This window comes from Copadichromis virginalis, unplaced genomic scaffold, assembly GCF_057382275.1.
Source record: "Copadichromis virginalis isolate Kocher_CV1m ecotype Utaka unplaced genomic scaffold, C_Virginalis_male_GT1.1 unmapped_scaffold_1, whole genome shotgun sequence".
In the NCBI taxonomy this organism is placed as follows: Eukaryota; Metazoa; Chordata; class Actinopteri; order Cichliformes; family Cichlidae; genus Copadichromis; species Copadichromis virginalis.
In genome coordinates this window covers 2,510,339-2,531,577 of record NW_028188589.1, presented here as the reverse complement: position 1 = coordinate 2,531,577, position 21,239 = coordinate 2,510,339, and the positions used below count along the sequence as shown (strand labels likewise).

General features: G+C 39.7%; 1 protein-coding gene and 1 long non-coding RNA gene across 2 annotated transcripts in view; one reads left to right on the top strand and one right to left on the bottom strand.

The window, feature by feature from the left end:
* LOC146679523 (uncharacterized) overlaps positions 1-21,239 on the bottom strand; it is a 241,879-nt gene that overhangs the window by 22,303 nt on the left and 198,337 nt on the right. The window lies entirely within an intron of this gene.
* On the top strand, positions 12,467-15,940 carry LOC146679533 (uncharacterized). The gene is made up of 7 exons (XR_014918638.1): positions 12,467-12,721; positions 13,440-13,479; positions 13,626-13,672; positions 13,985-14,029; positions 14,870-14,899; positions 15,360-15,428; positions 15,636-15,940. It is a non-coding gene; the product is annotated as an uncharacterized LOC146679533 (long non-coding RNA).

The window sequence follows — 21,239 nt, the reverse complement described above, 5'->3', positions numbered from 1 at the left end:
GTTTAACATAACTGTGCTGAATCAGTCTTATTAGGTAATGTTCAAATAATGTGATCATCCCAGTGTTTCCAGTGTGGGAGAAAGTACTCAGAGTACTCAGGGCCTTCAAGTTACACACTATGAAAGGCAGCAACAAGTGTAATGTTCAGAAACCTAAAGTATGTATCAGCAGCAGGATGGAGCTAAAAATAAATGTTGGTTTCAGTTCTATGAAGCTTTGAGTATTTTGGATCAGTAGCTGCTGTGTTTGTTGCATCATATTGCTGTAACTGTTTATATGCTTTATGTATTCTGAGCTAAGTTGATCTATAGTGTTACATCATATTCTATAAGGATGTTATGTGTTTGTAGACTTTCTGCCCAGTTTGACCCATTTAGCAGAAGTCAGCCTGTTTAAGGCTCTGATATCTATTCTGTGTGACTTAAAGCAGTTATGACATGGTCTGATTTTCTCACCCAATAAAGGAATATTTCATATATCGGTCTACTCTTCATTCTATCAGACACAGTTATCACAGCTCCTACATTTGCTTTTTACACATATATGTAAGCATTGAGCCACATTTAGTACCAACATATTAAATGAACAATATTTGTCCCTTATATATGATACATCTGTATACACACTGTCACAGATACTTGTCTGTGAGTGAAGTGATTAATATAATAACTATAATATTGGCCATATTATATTTACATTACCACAGTGAGATGACTTTAGTCTCATGAACAACATCAGCTAATTGTTATTTACAGCTAATCTTAAACGACTGTTCAGCACAGAAATGAAGCCCAACAATCATGTTTCACAGTCCTGTGGTCTCAGCCTCAGATACTCATCAAATCACACAGAGCTCATGTAGAAACAAATGAACTAAATATGTTCTCCTTCATTTCTGTCAAACAAAGCTGTATGAAACGTTTCCAGCTGTTAGTATCATGGTTGCTAGGCAACCTGGGCAGCGCGACGGAGGCTAGACGTCCCATTTCACGAGCCTACGAGCCTCGCACTTCGGCCTTAGCGGCCTTTGAGTACGCGGCCCTTGAGGACTTTAAAGCTGCAGAACCTGAATCGGGATACAGCCATGATGATCTCCAGCCTCGTGCTCGCCAACATTCTCACCTGAGTTAAGAAGACGATCACTGAAATGGTCTCAGCAGGTCCTTTGATGACAGCAATGAAATGCAGTGGTAAGGCTTTTTGGGGATTAAGTTCGTTTTCATGGCAAAGAAGGACGATGCAGTTCATCTGATCACTCCTCATAACATTCTGGAGTGCAGGCAAAATGCTATTATAAAAACTTAAGCAGCAACTTCTCCAGGTTCCAATATTTATGCAATTCTCAAACCTTTTGGCCACGACTGTATAACCTCTTCTGAAGTTTAGTGGATATTATACATGGTTATGCTCAGGATGTGTCGGCCAGTTTCCACTGGAAACGCCTTTTGGTTAAACTGTCAGCGAGCAATTTGCATTTGCACTGTTACATTTTTATATAACTTTAATGCACATAAACAACAGCTGCTTGTTTCAGTGAAAATACATTGATGGCTTTTTAATAAAGTTGTGCAGCTGTAAAGTATTTTGTCTGGTGTCAATTCTATCGTCAGCTACATCGTTATGGCAAATGTTCAAATGTATATGGTGATAAATATCTTTGGTCATATGGTCCTGCTCTGTCTGTCACCTTCTGTGTTGAGCTCATTGTTTCCTCTGTAGTGGCTGAGCTGAGTCCAAGTAGCTGAAAATGTTCCTCTGCTGCTCCGTCAGACTCTCCTCCTCCTGCTGATCAGCTGGGACACAAAACAGATCTTTGTTAGGCTCCACACTGCACTGAAGAGTCAAAGTGGCTCATATGTTCATCTGACAAGTAAAAGAACACATTTTTGTTTCCCGAGGTGGGCAACTTGTTGGAAACAAACACAAAAGGTTTGAGCACTGATACCTGCCATTGCTGCCATTGAAAGATGCAACGCCAGCAATGTGGATTGTCAAGACTCAAACCAATCATCAAGCAAAGACAACAGGGATCATTTGTTTCTGTTTATTTAGCATTCACAGCATTTGTAGTTGCCTTCTGTGCAGGGGAAGTCCACGCACACTGTGTGGTACCGCCATCCGCAGAAGGTGCATTCAACCTCTGTAAGAGAAACGAGATTGTCTGAGACTGAAATGATATTCACTAAAGAAGTGGTGATTTGTAAAACTTCAAGTGTATGATAAGGTGAAAACAAATACACAACTGCATGTCATGTAGTTGAAGGTTTTTTTTCTTTTGGAAGACCGGAAAACACTGAAAGTTACAAATTAGTCCTTTATTTATCCAGGTAAAAAAAAATCTCATTGAGATTAAAAATCTCATTTCCAAGAGAGACCTGGCGTCATGGCAACACAAGTCACATACCACACAGGTATATAACATTTAAAACAAACACAATATCCCAACATGTGTAACAAATGTATTGTGCTTGAAACAAATTCAGAATAGGTGATAAAGCAGCTGCACATGTGTGTCACGAGTAAATCTGGCTGTATAACAAACAGAAACAAGTGATGCTGCTGTCTTTGCTCAACGGTTGGTTTGAGTCTTGACAATCCACATTGCTGCCATCTTTCAATATGTTGAATGCACCAGTGTAAGTGCAGCCACTCAGACTCAATGTGTTCATAGAAACAGGTGCAGATGTGTCACGAGTTCATCCAGCAGTAGCTATGGCACTTGGCCACAGGGGGCAGCAGTGGACTGACCTGCATTCGAGACTGCTCCAGCTGCTCTGTGACAGTCAGTAGATCTGCTACAAATTGCAGATCATATGCAAGTTTTGGAAATGACATTATAAATATTCCTAACTTAGCCACGGCAGCATTGTTGATGTATTACCTATATACTACAAATTATTCCACCTGCTGAAAAGTGGATCTAATGTGGGCGGACTCACACTTAGCAAATAAACTTGTGATGTGAGAATGTAATCAAACTGTTGATCAGAGGCAAAGTAATTTAAAGTTTATGATGCTATCGTCTAATGTTAGCTGACATGATGTTAGCTTGTAAACTTATGTTGTTGTCTGGGTCTCATGTCTGATCTGATGATAATAACTGTGACAACACAGAGATTAAATAAAGGACGTTGGTGGGACTTCTTATGTTAGAACTATAACTTCAGTTAAGGAGTGAGACGTAAGGTGACAAGGAGAATGAAGAGAATGAGAAAGAAGTAACTGGGAAGAGAAAATGAAAACAAAAATTTGAAATGATCAAATTTGTGTTAACAGATGATGGTGATTTTAAAAATTCAAGTAATTTAAAGGTTTTATCCTATTTGTTGTTGTTTTTTTCATATTCTTCTATTTGCAAGAGGTTATTAATAAAACAGGTTCTCTTTCTGGTTTCTCTTTTTGGACGCACTCTCTACAGCTTATCACATCCAAAATGGCGGATGTCAAGTACAAAACCTCGACAGAAACAATCAGCAAGAATTTTAGCATCAGTCCAAAATAAAACTGTCCAACTACAGAGTTTTAAAATCCAACTAAACTATGAACAGAGATCTTTTACAAATAGGCTATTGATGAGATGACAGTGGTAACAAAAACGTACACATCCGCGCACACAGACAAAATGGCGGGAGAGCGTTTAACGGTCGACCTCATGAGTCCGTTACCGTGAACTATGGAGCGGCAGATTTGTGCTGGAACTGAGCTGCACACAGCTGATGTTAGCCAGGAAACATTACACACTGCTAACGTTACCTTCACACGGAGCTCCACACGGAGACGATCAGCGTCAGGCACAAACACCAAGTTCAGAAAAGAGGAACTTTGAGCAGGAAGGAAAGAGTCAGAGCGGCGTTTGAGGACACGTTTACAACCACGAACATCAGAATCTGTCTGTGCTGCATTCAAGTGCAACTTGGAAACTCACTAATCTCTGTCATGTTGTCCAAAGATGATTTATTTCTGCTGGTTTTCTTGTTTGAAACACAAACATGTGTCAGCACTTTGTTGTTCTTCACCCTGCAGCATTTGAATATTTCAGGAGTAAACTGATCATAAATTCATGAAGTCATGACTGAAAGTGCAGACTGAGAGTGGATCACATGATGTTTGAGGTGTGTCATGTGACATGTTCAGTATTGTCACACATGTCTAGATTGTCCCTGATATCATAACTGCTCAAACACTGATGATTATATTTGAAGAATTATTCCTGATGGCAGCAAAGTTTGAATGGAGCTCTCTGTCTGTGCTGATTTGTCGCCCTCTGGAGGTCAAAGCACAAACTGCATGATGTCACTGTAACCACCACGGTGACAGGAAGTGTTTTTAAATGATGAAATATGTCAGTGATGCTGATAGTGTGTTCATCACAGACGTTCAGGCTTCATGTTGACATGAATCAAAGTTAATGTCATTATGGACCAAGGACAGTACTCTGGGTCTCCTGCAGAACAACTCGAGCTGTGATACCTGAATGAAGAGCCTCTGCTGCTTTAAAGAAGGAGGCTCGAGGCAGCGGTGAGGTGCAGACCAACCAGCTTTTATTCAGCAACTTTAACAGAAGGATCAGAAAAATAAAACTATACAGCGCAGTGATGCTGACTGAAGCCACAGCATTAAACTAAACAAGCATCTGATCATCTTTAACAACATCTAATAAATAATGACAACTATTTAATCCTGTATTTCCTACAATAAAGCCTGTTCAGATATTTGTTGCTGATGGAAATGTAAAAGGCTCCCAGGAACCAAAGGACAAAAACAGAGGCAACAGTCACAGCTGCAAAGGATCCCCTAACACATAAACTGGTTCGAAGATATTTTCTAGCTCTGCAGAGGAGCTTGATTGCACGGACAGTAAAAAGTGGATTCAATAACAGCAGCGAGCGCTGAGTGATATAACGGTGCTGCGAGCAGCAGTGCAAAGGCTCACACAGAGACAGCAGCTACACTGTGTGTGGATGTGATCCACAGTCACAGCTGTGGGTTTCAGTCAGTGTGTCTCTAACTTCATGGTCACATTTCAAAGCTTATTGGAGCCAGAAGATGTTCAAGTAAAAGATTTATTGCTGTACTCGTCTACCAGGATAACAGGAGGTTCATAAAGCTGTGTAATACTTCAGCTTTCCATCATGGAGTAGTAGTTGTGTCCCTTTGTGTTTATTAGTGTGTTCACACGTCTACTTTAACTTCACTCTGTAATGAAAGGATTCAAATCACTGATAAATACATACATGCTGACTCTGAGTCTCAGTGAAGGAGGAAAGGATGGATGAAGGCAGCCTAGTGTGGGTCATGTGTGTCCAGCAGTCATCCAGGGCCTGGATCCATCTGTAACAGGAAGACAAAGTCCAGCCTGTAATCATCCTATCAGGCACAGCGTTTCCATCCAGCATCCTGACGACGCTAACAACCCGTCAAACGTCTCCTCTGGTCCACAGAAGTCACACTTCCTGTGTCATGTTTACCTTTTTAAGTGTGCTATTCAAGCCTGTGTGACCAACTCTGACTCTCCAGATTCCATCCTGGTCTCTGCTGCAGCTTCTTCTACACGACTGTTTTCTGTATAATAATATCTGCCTTTCCCGTCTCTGTCCCAGTGTGCCTGCCACTCGTCCTTCATCTTTACCTTCATTATACTCTTCACCTCACTTTCACTGTATTTTATAGTCAAACCTGCACGACTTCTTCTTGCTGCACCTTTTTAAACTTATCGTCCTGTTCATTGCATCAACACCGATATTCACAGGGAGCCATAAGAAATCCACTTCTATCCCTCTGTGTTTGATTCTATACAGTAAATGAAGTATATCAAAAACAATATGTTGCCTAGAGTCTGAAGACATATCACCTGTGCTCACTAGCACGCTGCTAGAGTCCCAGCAAACCACATACCTCCATATTAGTGCGTCCTCCACCCAGTTCAAGCCAGTAACATCACTACCAGCTCCCAGTATAAACTGCCACATCATCTGTAATTCTTTTACTCATCACCAAACTTATTTGTGGGAGAACAAATGCAGCAGCCGTTCTTTTATCTGACAGTGTTGACGCATCAGTAAATATCCTCACATGACCTGAGGACTTTCCCACTATATGAACCTGCTTTTAGTCGCCCCTCCTCCCTCGCCACAAGCTTCCTTTACAACATAACTTATAAAAAACAACTTTATTGACAATCAGCAATAACAATTACAGACAGTCTAGAAGAAGAATCACATGATCAAGGAGCAGAAGTTTATGGTTTTAATAGCTTTTACATTTTGGGAAAGTTTTAAAAACATTGTTTGGTTTTCTTTCTAAAGCGTTGAAAGGACGGCTTTGCATCAGAACAGTAAGATCAGCAAATGAATCCATTAAAGTTCTTTTGCCTTGTTTGCAAAAGAAGCCAAACAACATTTGTGTTACAAAGAGAGACTTCAGAACAGATCAAAGATCACAAACATCAGGCACTGATGGAAACAGCCAAACACAGAAACAGAGGCACCAGCAGGTGAAGGAGGCCTGTTGTAGAAATGACTCTGAGTGCTCAGGTAGAAACGCATGAAGAACCAGTGCGTCTAATATTTGGAAACCAGTCTGTGTTTGAGCGTCCTGGATGAAACACAGATCATGTTGCAGAGCGAGGACGTCGTCTTTCCTCCCGAGTGTGTAACTACAGGACGTGTGCAGAAGGTTTAATCGTCCTCCTGACAGTTACTGATGAACGAGTCCTTCAGGGAGGCTCCAGGATCACTGTGGCTTTTACCAGCTGCTGCTAAACTGAGAGGTGTTGCTGCTTCATGTGTGAAGATGTTTGCATGGCTTTAACAGTGCAGACGTTCCTCATGTGCACCCATTTCATATGTTTTATTGTGATGTTTAGTAACATCTGCTTTCCTCCTTCAGGCAGACGATAAAGTGAGCTCAGCCTTAAACATGTGGAGAGAACGTTTGACCGACAGTCCTGGGACGACTGCAGAACAATGGTTTGTTTTTAATGATAAAGTTTCATAATGGAAATAAATGCTGAGCCTGTTTCATGATGTTGGCCCTGCAGCATCAGGCAGGATTAATACTGTAACAAACGTGTGTCACAGTTATAATGACTTTAAATGAAGACTTGGGTTGGATGGAGATGTCAGCTGGATTTGTGCTGACTGTCACTTTAAATGTTTTCAGTTCAGCTTCTAAATCTACTTTTGTATAATGTTTGCTGAGTTTTGCACTTCATGACGCTTTTAAGAAGAGCCAATAAATCCTGACTTTACACAAAAATAAAGGTTTAATGTGTTTAGTGTGACAGTGGAGGAGAGCGCACATAATAAGAGTCATTAACAGAATGGTGACAATTATAATCTGTCTCATTTTAGGAGCAGCTCACAGGCACAACAGACTACAGAGCAATCAAAGCACCAGTTAAACGTCCATGTGACCGGCTTACAGCCAATGAACAATCAGTCCCCACTGTCCCCACCAACATCACTGTACTGGAAAGACTGTGCTGCCATGGTCAGAGATGAACTGGTACTAAAATGTAAGGCAGCTGATGTGTGTGGCCTTAGCAGCACAAATGCATCACGGCTGCAACGCTGCAGTGTGTTTAAACATTTGGACATTTCTGTGGCTTCAAACCAGCAGCTGCTCTGTACTCAGTCGTGTTTGTGTGTCTGTCAAAGTGATTGTTGTCTTTAAAAAGCCTTTTGTGTTGAGTTTTGTGAGCAGTGCCGAGCTTCTCTGTAGTCTAAGCCGAGTCGATATATTTGATTCCATGTTTGGTGTGATTTTCAAAGTCAGCAGCAGCAAACCCATACGGTAAAAAAATACATTTTTCCTGGCCAAAATATATTTCAAATATATGGTAAATATATTTTGTATTTGTGATGCTCCAAAAAAATATATTTTTGAAATTGAAAATATATTTCTTTGAAACCAAAATACATTTCAAAACATATTTTAGGGTGAAGAAAATACATTTCCAACCTTACAGTAGAATGTATATCAAAGTATCCTTTATTTAAAATATATTTAGTGCAATAATGATGATAATGATAACAATACTAAAAGTAACATGTTTTATGCACATCTGCAAAAAACAGTTGGATTCAAACAAAACAGAGTCAAAGGTCTATCACGAATTAGGTTGTTTATTCATTTGCTTACAGTATTTCACATTACACAATATCTCACTATAATGTAGCGTTCATTGACTTTGAAATTATCTGTCAGTGATACAGTAAACAAGATACAACAACTGCTATGTACACTTTAGTTTTTGACAATATATACAATTTAGTACTTAAAGGAACACACTCCACTGTTTTGGAAATAGGCTCATTCTCCATCTCCCTCAGAGTTAAAAATGCAGCGTCTTCTTTCTAGATCCGTACGTTAATAGGGCTCTGGAGCGTGATCTTACGGGATGGGGCGTAGCCAGGATTTTTGGTCAAGGCGCCATATTAGCAGGCCAAACAAATGCTTGCTGTGTGGTCGGTTGTAATGTTAGATTGCACTACCGACAAAGGAATAAGCTTGAAAACAGGCTCTCTTTTCATTGTTTCCTCACCTGGAAGCATCATGAGGGAGCTTATGTGTTGGATGTTACCAAAAGAAGGCGTCTAGCCTGGATAGCAGCTGCGAGACGAGCTGATATTCAGTTCTCTACCAGCCACAGATATCTGTTGGTGTGCTCCAGTATTTTCATTCAGGTAAGTTCTAAATAAGTTCATATTATTATTTATAGCCTGTTAATTTTATTTTCAATGCGCTCTGAGATCATAGCACAAACTTAGAACAAACATGCAGAACTACCTTCTATTTATAGAGTTGCTAATTATTTGGCATTATTGCAACAAACCAGCCTATGAAATGAATGAAACAAATCCTGACTGGGTTCCAACACTACACATGGGGCACTACGAAATCCCTGCTTCAAACTACATGCTACATACCACCATGCCAATCAGATTACTTCTTCCATGTGTGGGTAAAAAGGTGACCTTCCTGGATAAGATGGCAAAGGTTTGCTGCGTTTTGGTGAACATGTGCCCCAGTGTGGTAGTAAAACCAGGGAAAAATGCTCTTGTTAAATACTCTTAAGTCTTGTGCTGTTTATGTAGTGATAAGTTTTCTTTTTTTTTTTTTTTTTTTCCTTTTTTCTCTTCTTTTTTTTTTTTCACCTTCTCTTTTTACAGTTGCAGAAACATATAGGTGATTGCTGTAACGTATGTTTTAATTTTGAAATTAAAGCAGCCTTTTTTCCGTTAAAAGGTTCTTTGTGAGGATCAATCCAGACATGGGAACAAAATGCCCTGCAAAACTTGGTACAAGCCGCAAGACAGGTCGTGTCGTAAAGAGGAAGGTTACAAGAATCAGCCCTCGGATCACCACCTTCCTCCAGCGGCTCTCTGAGTTTGAATGGAGGACTTCCAACTAGGTAAGAACAGAGATATCTTTTACATAGCTGATAATTATATACATACTGTACACACATCCATACAACAGTATGAATGATCTCAGACAGATGTGAACAAGTGAATAACCTGAGCAAACATGAATATTGATGATGTGTCTTTGACAGGTGGTGATAAAGACTACGCTGAACCCGACCATCCTGGTAACGGAAATCTAAATCCCATGTCACATTCTATTTCCTGGGACCCACTGATAATTATTACATTTTGTAAATGAGTTTTGTTTTACAATTGTAATAGTTTATTTAATGTTCATGCTGGTGGGTTTGTCCTGTTTTTAGTGGAATGAAAAACTGTTTTCCTTAAAAAAATCAGACAGAAAGGTGAAGGACTGTGTAGTTTTCATGTACGCTTCTATTTATTTTGGTTATTGGCATTGTTTTTATTCAGTTGAAAAATGTTTTTCTTGTTAAAAAAAAAATCAACAATAAATGTTGGTTTAATTCACTATTCTGAGACTACTTTATTTTTTTATTTTTTTTTGTCCCGTTTGGATCTATAGCCATCAGAATTGTTGTCTTGAGGCCAAGAAAGATGGCAAGTGGATTTATTTTACCAAGTGGATCATCATGGCCTTGCCATATTGGTCCATTTGATTGACCTTTATTATAATTATGAATTTATTTTATTTTCAGTTGCAAACGGGACAGACATAACTGTGGGACAGGACAGGGGGAAAGAATGAAAGAAAGAGAGGGAGAGAAAGAAAGAAAACCAAAGGGGGGAAGAGACGGTGAGAAGGGGGGGAAGAGAGAAAAAAAAACAAACAACAAAAAAAAACTCCTGGGTCACCTGTATGGAGAAAAACAAACAAACAGAGGAGACAGCAAACAACAAAGAGCAACATAATAATAGAAAAAAAAGCACCATCACAATAAACTAGCTAGCCATAGATATCAATAGTTACTAAATAATAAACGATATTGTGCAGCACGCAGGATAGACAGCGCACAGTGTGCTTTGAGGCAGCAGCCAAGAAAGCTGTAGTCCGCGTCTGTGAATACCCATGTGTACACCTGTGTGCATACCTGTGTGGATCAGCATGCTTGCATTCCAAAGGTTTCTCCATGTGATAAGTGATAAGTTTTCAAAAGAGACAGTAAATTACAGAATGCTAGTAGTGGGTGATATTATACAAATGCTGTCATGATTTTATGTGAACATTTTGTCATTTGTAAACTATACATAACATTTTTTCTACATTGTAACTGATGTGATGTTCGACAAAGTGCTTTTAATTAAAAATAGGCAAACATTTCTTTGTTTCTTTATTCAACTTTTGAACAGTGGTATTTAGTAAGTACATATTCAGTAAATGCAAAGTATTTACATGGCCCCCTAAATTAAAACATTATGGGTTATTCAGAACAGAACTATGCTTGGAAAAATATTGTCCCATCAGTTGATCCAACTCCTCCACAGTAGCAGGTGGAACTTTTCTTTTTTGAGGATGGCTTCTTTTACCTGTCACTACAGATGGTCTGTCTATGTTTTGATCAAGAACCTTTTTTTTGGGCAGCTGAAGAGGAGAAGTCTATCTTATGGCCAACCTCTGGCTGTATCTTGGTCATATTACCCAGCAAAACCCAGTATGCAGGTTCATCTGTAACAGTCCTTGTGCCACAGATCCTCACTGTTGCTTCTACATTAAACAGAAGAGCAGTGACATGGCTGCAAGTCTCCACGACTCTAGCCATACAGCTGCAGTGGGCGGCTTCAACCTTCCCTGTGATGCTCACAATGACCTGTGGCTGCAATGCTGCAATTCAGTCTTTAAGAGTGCAGGACCTGAAACACACACAGACAAAGTTCATTTAAAGACAAGAACTATGAGCCAAGGCCGACACAAATGTGTTTTATTTACTTTCAAATCCATTTATCATAAATGTAACAAATAAAGTGTTTTTATGTATCCATCTATAGAACGCTGCATGTTATATTCTAAATCTGCATGTTTCTTTTTAGAAACCTATCAGCAAAAAATGAACCTAAAGTATGTAATGCAAGGATGTAATCACTTTCAAGAGGGAGAAAACATAAAGTTCGACTTTAAGTGACAACTATGGACACCTAATATGACAAGCAGATTCTGCAGGTCATTAATCAATGTATAAAACTAAAACAGAATGTATTTTTAGTGACACAGGACACAAACAAGGAAGCAAGATGTGTAATTAGGATTATTTATAATAAATATGAATTAATTAGGGCAATTTCTTTAACCATAAAGAATAACTAAATCCTTCAGGACAATGTCACATCAATGCACTGAACTCACTATGTTATCCCTCTAACAGAGCCTCTACATGTTCTCACTGTAATTTCCCCCTCACGAATGAATTTTTGCTAGCACTAATTTGAATGTTGGGGGGAATCAAACGCATTTTACTCGCAGTACTCAAGCTGACTTACCTTTGCTTGAATGACGGCGTACTCACAACGTGGAGGCTTAAAAATAACCAAATCTTGTACCCAGTCCTTGGTGAATTGGATGTGCGCCTCCAGAGATTTATAATTGCGAAATTGGTGCGCCATGTATGCTCTGACTCCACAGACAAGGTATGAGAGTAGATCATGCTAAGTCAATAGCGGTTTGGTCTTCAGGGTTTCTACTCCACGGCTATATTTCATACGGGTCCACATTTCAACAATCAAGTACCGTCTCTTTGCATCTGGACAGAATCTGTCTCTATACCGTCATTTTCTTTTGAGCTACGTTTCAGAATGGTTCGTAGCAAACTTGTTTTGATTCGTGACCTGCCAAGATGGTGCTGCGCTCCCACAATGCATTGCGACATTACGTCAACTCCAAAGCCCTTTGCGTGCAGGAGTGTATGCGCATGTGCATTGCCACGGTGGTTTAAAAAATAAAGATCTAATGAAAAGTAATTAATAAAAATTAAATATTTAAACATTCCCACAAATGTGCAATGAACGTGCAAAAACTCTCTTTAGTAGTTGTTGCTGTTTCTTTCTTTCTTTCTTTCTTCTTTTTTTTGAAAAATAACGACGTCTCTGAGGCGCGAAATCTGACAGCGAGAGGAACGGCCGGATACAGGAGACGGGAAGAAACAAGCCGATTATGTTCGCGTTAATTAAGTGGTTGGAAGATGTAAAATTCTCAATTCTGCCAACTGAACATATACGAGATTTTAATGAGGATGAATAATTAGCCGGCATGGAGGAAACGGACCTTTATTTCATGGAGTGGCGACAAGAAGCCAAGGCGGGTGGCCAGTCTAAGAAGCCTCCATCATCAAGCTAGCAGGTGCCTTTTCCCATATAATATTACTTTATTCTCGTGTATTTGGAACGGAAGCGTAGAGCTGCCACCCAGGCAAAAGAGAAATATAAGTATATCACGTTATAACGTGAAAAGTTTATCGTTCTAACAATATACTATCATGTTTGAACAACATGTTTGAACAACATTGTACGAAAAATGTACATAATTATCACGTCCGTACAATATTGTGCGAACGTGACAATTATGTATATTATAATAATGTGATATTATATTATACCAGTGGTTCTTAACCTGGGTTCGATCGAACCCTAGGGGTTCGGTGAGTTGGTCTCAGGGGTTCGGCAGAGCCTCCGCTGTGACGTGCACGGCTCATTTTGTGCACCAGTAAAAAACATATCTACGTCTAATTTGAAAAAAAAAACACACTTTATTTTTCACTAAAGAGGGGTTCAATGAATGCGCATATGAAACTGGTGGGGTTCGGTACCTCCAACAAGGTTAAGAACCACTGTATTATACAAACATGAAAAGCATAATGTTAGAACAATAAACATTTCACGTCATAACGTGATACAGCTCTATTTTTCTTTTGCCTGGGTGGCAGCTCCACGCTTCCATAATTTGGTAATCAAAATATGTAACTTAATTAATTATATTGTGACGTACTTTTGCCTTTTCTTATTATTCTGCCTTCTCAATAACTATCAAAGCCTATTCACATTTAATTTGGCTTTCACAGAAATCCTACCTCTCCTTCTGGCTACAGAGTACTTACCAAGGTTAGAAACAAAGAACAGTTATGCTTTATTAATGTTCGCTAATTACAATGTTCCACATTTCCTTGCTTTTTAAGTCATTTTTAGGCTTTTTAGAGTTTTTGTTTTTTATTTTTTTTAGCAGTAATGTTTCTGCCTATTTATTTCAGCCCATGAAATCGAATGCAGATCTTCCTAATGTGAGATTTACATAAATGTAAGTAATTTTGTTTGTCATTGTCATTAATGTTGTTGCTGTTGTTGTTTTTGTGCAGTTTGCAATCATATAAACCTAGCAAGCATCAGTCAGCACAGTGACTAACCTAAACAGATTCTTGCTTTATTCACATATATTATATGTAATTATATATACCTGCACATTGTACCTAGGGTTGCAGCCACTTGGCCCCACCCCATTGTTGTGACAGCCCTGATTGTACTTATACACTGCATCTGAACAGGGAACAGTCTGCCACATTAATGTATTTTTAAGTGACTTGTTTGTAATACATGAATTTGTTTCTTACAGATGTCAAAGTCTCAACCTCATGCTGCCCTCCCCCATCCTCCTAAAGTAAGTATTTGTTGTTGTAGTTTTTTATGCAGTGTCTGTGTCACATGCTAATCATAATTATTGAAATAACTGTTTTCTAACAGATTTTCCAAAACACTAGTTATGTTTGTTGTCATTCAGACCAATACTACTGCTTAGACATTGTTTAGTGGTCATGCATGTTTGACAAGCTCGTTATGATACCAAAACAGTAGGCCTATCACAATAATCGATATATCGACTTAACACACAGTACATGTACATGACCTCAATAATTGTTGATGATGTAATCTATGTGCCATTATATTTACAAAAATAAAATATAATGATAACAAAACAATAACATTAAATAACATTGTTTTCTATTTGTTAGAAAACTTACTATTTATTCAAGTTTTTAAGGTATCTAATATTTTGATTCCTAATTTCAATGATCTAAATACTTTAAGAATTAGATGTTGGTTTGTCAATTGAAAGTGTGTAGATCTTGCATTATTATGGTGTTATATTATGATTATACATTCAAAGACATAAAATGGTCTTAAAATGACAATGACATAACTTGTCGCAATTGTTTATGGGGCAATATACCGACCAACAAAAAGTCGTTATCGTAACAGGCCTTCAAAACACACAGTTTTATGATTGATAAATTCAAAAAATAAATACATTTAATTTCTCTGAGATTCTCTAATATTCAGTTACAGTTCACAACACAGCTACCCGTACATGCAGTATTATACTGTAAATATAAATCTCTGCATTTAGCATCCCACTAGAAGCGTCACAGTTACTGCCTCTTTTTTTTTTTTTTTACAAATACCTGTACTATCACTAACACATTTACTGTTTTACTTTTAGCCTGTGGATACAAATGCAGATTTCCTTAATGTAAGTTGTGCATTTTAATTACATCATGTTATTTTTATTATTATTTATTTATTTATTTTATTTTACATTCAAATATTTCAAGCTTCTTGGTTAAAGAAGCTTGATTGCTAGTAGGTAAAGAATAGTTCACCTATAATTCATATTCCCAATTAATTTCTCACCTCTGATTGAATGCCTTTGTTTGTTTTCCTTTTGACTATAACAAAACATTTTTGCTGGATATATATGGTGAATTTATATGCATAGATACAGTCGTAGTGCTTGACACATGCAAACAGCAGTAGATGTACTAAAAAGGAAATAATTACAATCATGATGTTGATTGCTGATGTCAGTATATATATTTTAGAGGAATGTTTTGTTTTTCACCCAAAATAACTATATTGCTTCAGAAGAGATTTATTACCCTACCGGACTCTTATATATTGTTCTGTTTTTTGTTTGTTTTTGTTATTTTCAGGTTCAATGGTGCGTGTTCTTCTAATGGCCGCCTTCCCACTGGAGGTTTTGATCCACAGCAATTTAAAAGGTAATCAGCTTTGAAAGTCAGTTCAAATGGTTAGCTAATAGTACTTTAAAAAGCCTACAACTCTGTCACCAGTTTCTTTACCGAAAATTACCCATAAAAGTATCGCTCAATAGCATATAATTGTAGTTCAAATGTTTAGTTGTACAAATATCAAATTTTTGGAAATCTAAAACTAGTCAAACACTCAAATGTTCATGCTTTTTATAGGAGGACAGAGCAAAACGGACATCGGCGCAGAGTGAAGAACTGCCCTTGATAAGGACACTATGACAGCCATATATAGTATGTGAAGACTTTCTGTGTATCTAAAATTGCATACAGCACAAGTAACTTACTTTGCAACCATTAAAATAGGTTGTAAAGTAAGTTACCAATACAAATAGGTGATGATGCATTGTAGTGGTTGGTCTCAGACAAAGAAGGTCAACAGATTTATGAATGCTGGAAGGTAAGGAGAGACGACCAAAAGGGGTGTTAGCATTACTGTAATGTGAACTGGATAGACTTCCCATCTAGGAAAAAAAAAGGAGGTAAATTATGCGTAAAATATATCTGTATTAATATCTGTATCTGTATAAACAGAAATATCTGTTTGCTAAATGAAGCCAGCTAACATAAATCACATTTTTATTTTAACTCTGATAAAAGTAATAGAACTGTGACTTTTGTTTGTTACAGTGGGGGTAAGGAAGGGGTTTCCCAGCGTGTCCAGAAGGGCTTTGAGGATTGCAGTGAAAGCTGGGGGAACTGAGACTGTGTGTATATATATATATATATATATATATATATATATATATATATATATATATATATATATATATATATATATACACACATATATGTATATGTGTGTATATATATATATATATATATACACACATATATGTATATGTGTGTATATATATATATATATATACCGATGCTCAGATGATCTCAGATGATTTCACCAGAACTCATCAAAATTCGGGCTCCACAGAAACCCAGACGTCACTAAACAAGCGTAACAAGCAAAGTGAAAACTGGTCGTTCAGCTTTATTGACCAAAGATAAGCTCACATGTCACCTCATGACACAGACACTTATTTCCACAGCATGCACGAGGACTGACAATAAGTGTCTATAAAGCCACTTCTATCTGCCACACCTGTGCTTCTGTCATGGTTGCTCTCCTCTCACTCTGTCATTTATCCACAGTCTGCCTCCCTCTGCTCCGTCAGCTGACGTCCTCTCTACACCACCTGCTGTGTTTTATCCTGCAAAAACACATTTAAGAAGCGTTGCACCGAGTAACGGGAGGAACTGCTATAAAATCCATTTAAAGGAGGTGGTGCTGAGTGCTGTGACTGGGGTCCCACCACTGACATCACGGGTGGAGGACATGTTGGAAAACTGCTACAAAGTGCTGTGCAGCCAGCAGAGCTTACAGTCTGTCCTGTGTGTCATACAGGCTCTCACACTTAGTGTTTCTGTGACACATTGAAGAGAAGTTTGTGTTGTTCACAGTTGTGCTTGTACTGAGTGACAGCTGACATGACCTAACAGGAATAATGTGTCTGTGCTGAATGAGAAGTAACACACAATGAAGTCTTGATGCATCTCAATCATCCAGGAAAGTGAGTCTGTTGCTTCTGTTCATCTGGACGCAGCGTTTTGTGGGAGAAACGTGTCGTCATCATCAGGTGACGTCTTCAGTCTCAGCTGCAGGTTTCAGTCTTACAAACAGGACATTTGCATAAAGACTGAAAGCAGCTGCAGGAACGATGGGCTGGGAGCTCCGTTCCTTCATCTTAATTATGCAGATTCTCAGGACCATTGATCAACAACCACTGATCCATGTCCATGAGTCCCATTCACAGAGATGTGGGAATGGCTGCAGTCACAGCATGTAAGATGGAAATAAATGAGAAGTATTTAGCTGAAGTGGATTTGATTTATGTTAGTTCTTTTTTAATTTGTAGTTCTACATTGGAAGATTATTGTGATATTGGAATATAAAAATACATTTATATTCTATTATTTTCTCAAAATAAGCGTCACACTCGTGGAAGCCGGTGTAGCCGCCGAAACGCCTGCATTTATGGAGACTTTCAGCCCCAGGTAGGCCAGTTATGGATCTTGGGATCCACATTATGTCAGCAGCTGTTCTCCACCGTGAACTGTGTTCAAACAAACACGCTCACGCCTCACAGACGACAGCTTACAGTCCTGTAGAGATAAAGTGACTTCGTACAGCCCCGACCTGCAGACGCTGTGCGCAGAGGTTCAGGAGCAGAAGTCCCGTTGTAAACATATCACGGCAGACCCGACGATGTTTGCATGAACGCGCTTTTCAGCATCTCTTTATTGACCACTTTACACACACGGTTGCTGTGCGCACACAGCCGGCTGTAGCTTTGCAGCTCACAGCCCGACACACACCAACAACAGCAGAGAGAGCACAGACGTTAAGGCGTGATTGCGGGTGCCGCTCAGGTGCGTCCGCCTCCCCTGCAGCGGCGCTGCAGACCACGCCCGCCACACGCAGTAACCAGGTAAAATACATACTTGGGCAGAATTTTGCAAACATCTATTTTTCATTTTGTAGCAGCATAGAGCTTTTTTCCAATTATTTTTTAAAAGTCAGGTCAAGGCTCCAAAAGCCCAAAGGCGATATAACAGTTTGTGTTTGCTACATGGATCATTGTAGTTCAGCTTTCCTTTGTTATATTTCTTTAAGAGCTCAAAATGTGTTCATTACATAAATCAAATGTAATTTTCTCTGTAGCACTTCATGGATTTCATAAGCAACACACTGTAGTTGTTCACACAAAGCATAAAGGTAAAAACAATATACACAGTGTTATCTTCATTTTAGATGTCACAAAGTATTTGCGGCTCCCAGTGTTTTCCCGAACCCTGACCCTTTGCGTGGAAACCGGGTCCAAAAGGCTCTTTGGGTGTTAAAGGTTGCTGACCCCTGCACTAGGCCCAACTGACACATATATTTGATTCCAAATACAAAAAATAATGTGTAACCTGCTGGAAGAATGTAGGAGGTTGAGACAGGATCTCAACACTTGGTGTCTGCAACAAAAGACAACAATATGTGGGCCGATCGTGGCTCAAGAGTTGGCAGCTCGTCTTGTAATCGGAAGGTTCGAGCCCCGGCTTGGACAGTCTCGGTCGTTGTGTCCTTGGGCGAGACACTTCACCCGTTGCCTACTGGTGGTGGTCAGAGGGCCCGGTGGCACCAGTGTCCGGCAGCCTCGCCTCTGTCGGTGCGCCCCAGGGTGGCTGTGGCTACAAGCTTGCCATCACCAGTGTGTGAATGGGTGGATGACTGGATGTGTAAAGCACTTTGGGGTCCTTAGGGACGAGTAAAGCGCTCTACAAATACAGGCCATGTAATGGCAGAAACATTCTCTAGTGTAAATCCTGACTAGTTCATTAACTACAGATCAGTTTCAGTGAACATTATTCACAGAGGGATCTGAGTTCCTTATACCAGACTCTACAGAAACTGTAACACTGTACAGCTCTGCGACTCAACAATATGACAACAATGTAACACACACTAGAATCATCAAATAAAGCCCCACTAACCACTAGAACTAGAACTAACTAACTAGCACTGGACACTTGCATATTAGAGATTTCTACCACCATAGGAGGCGAGATATCATCCTTGAACCAGAGCATCCAGCCCTCAATTTCGGACATAAAAAGCGACGTGGCCAGGCATGATAACACTTTGACTGAACTGCAGGACTGTGCCTCGAACCACTCTGACACCATCGCCACTCTCCAGGCCACTGTGGAGCGTTTGTCTGCGGAGGTAAAGAAGTTAGATGAGAGATGTGGAGCTCTTGAGGCACTCCAGGAGGAATAATTTAAGAACTGCAGGAATACCAGAAGGCACAGAGGGACCCAAGATGACTGAGTTGGTTCACACCTGTTGGCGGAGGCGCTATCTCTCGAGGAGAAGCCACTCATCGATCGAGCACATAGAGTGAATCGCCAGCGTCCCAAACAAAGTCATCTTCCTCGGCCCATCATCTTGAGATTGCACTACTACCACATTGGTGAGGAAATTCTGCTGAAAGCTGCAGAGAACAAGAACCTGATGTATAAGGGTTTTTAAAATAAACATCCTCCCAGATTTCCCTCCCTCTGTTGGAAACGCAGAGCCGCATTTGCAAATATGAGAGGAAGACTACGTGGGATGACCGGCGTCAGGTACAGACTGCTATACCCTGCAAAGCTGTTAGTGACCCATGGTGATGTGAGGAAAAGCTTTACCGATCCCAAAGAGACCGTAGACTACGCGGAGAAGCACCTCTCCCACCCACCTTCAAATGTATTAAAAGCAAGGATATATCTATATGTCTAACGCTGACACAGCACTGTGTTTCTTCTTTTCCCTTTATATTCCATGTAAAGGTGAATATGGAGCGTTTATGGAGCTCGTTTATTGACCAGCTGTCAGTTAGAAGGTAAGAGTTACTAGGTTAACAGAGGTTAGCAGTAACAGTACGGGGAAGTATATTGTGTTGTTCTTTTGTTGTTTTTATTTTATCCTACTTTACTTTGTTATTTTGATTTTACCTGTTGTGAGTGCTTCCCGTAATTCTCCTTTTTCTTGCGCCGCTGCGGCCAGAGTTCACAACATTACATATTTTTGTATCTATAAACAGGAAGCTGACACTCTCCAGACTTTATCAAAGGTGTGAGCGTCACAGCAGAGGCCTTTGTGTCAACGTAGCTGAAGACAAAACACAGAAACACATGAAGGAGATTTTCCTGGCCTGGATTTTATACAAATATTCTGCAGTACATCAAAAATGAAAGAAAACCATTAGTCAACATATGAACATCACCTCTGAAGTTACAGAGCTTTGATTGGAGACACAGCTGAGCGTTTTGCATTTTGCATAATTAATTACATAATTAATTATGTAACCATAATTAAATGGTTACATCATCTTTAAAGTCCCCAGAGATCAGGAAAAGGGCCTGAGGGTGCTGTGTTTGGAGTCTGCTGGTTACAGTGTGCAGGACCTCACAGGCTGCTGCAGCGTTAGCAGAGGGCGGGACATACACAGCTATCATAATCACGTGTGTAAACTCTCGTGGTAGATAGTACGGTCTCATGCTAACCGCTAGCAGCTCAATGTCCTTACAGCATAGCGTCTCTTTGATAGAGAAATGCCCAGAGTTACACCATCTATCGTTCACAAACACAGCCAGACCCCCTCCTCCCTTCTTACCACTCTCCGCTGTTCTGTCATAAGAGGCTCAGCAGCTAAAGCAGCACACCTGGGTCTCCCAGCCTATTAAAAGCAGCCCTTTGCTTCACCTGCTTCACTAAACATTATTATTTTAAGCAGAGTGGTGTGATTTATGTAGGCATTGCTGTGTGACAGGATGACTTTTCTTGCACACCCACCAAATGAGGGCGCACATGCTTCCACGCCCACTGGTGACTGCACACATCCTTTCAAGGAAGCATTTCATTCATCCCTAACAAATGGAACAAAACACTGTGCAGCGTGTTCAGGTTTGAACGTGGCCCTGGCCTCTCTCTGCATCCACCTGGCACATGCAACACACATCCACTCCCTGCTGAACTGCTTGTATTTGATGTGTTGAAGTTTTGGTAAAGTTTGAATAAATTCCACTTTATTTATAGGAACATTTCATCTGTGGACTCCTGCTTCCCCTCTCCTTGAGCCAGTTTGTGACGGGAACATGACATAAGAAAAGTAATTTATCCCTTTTTGATTCTGTGTATCTGGCGCTCATCCAGTGAGTTCACACTTGGCAGAAACAGAC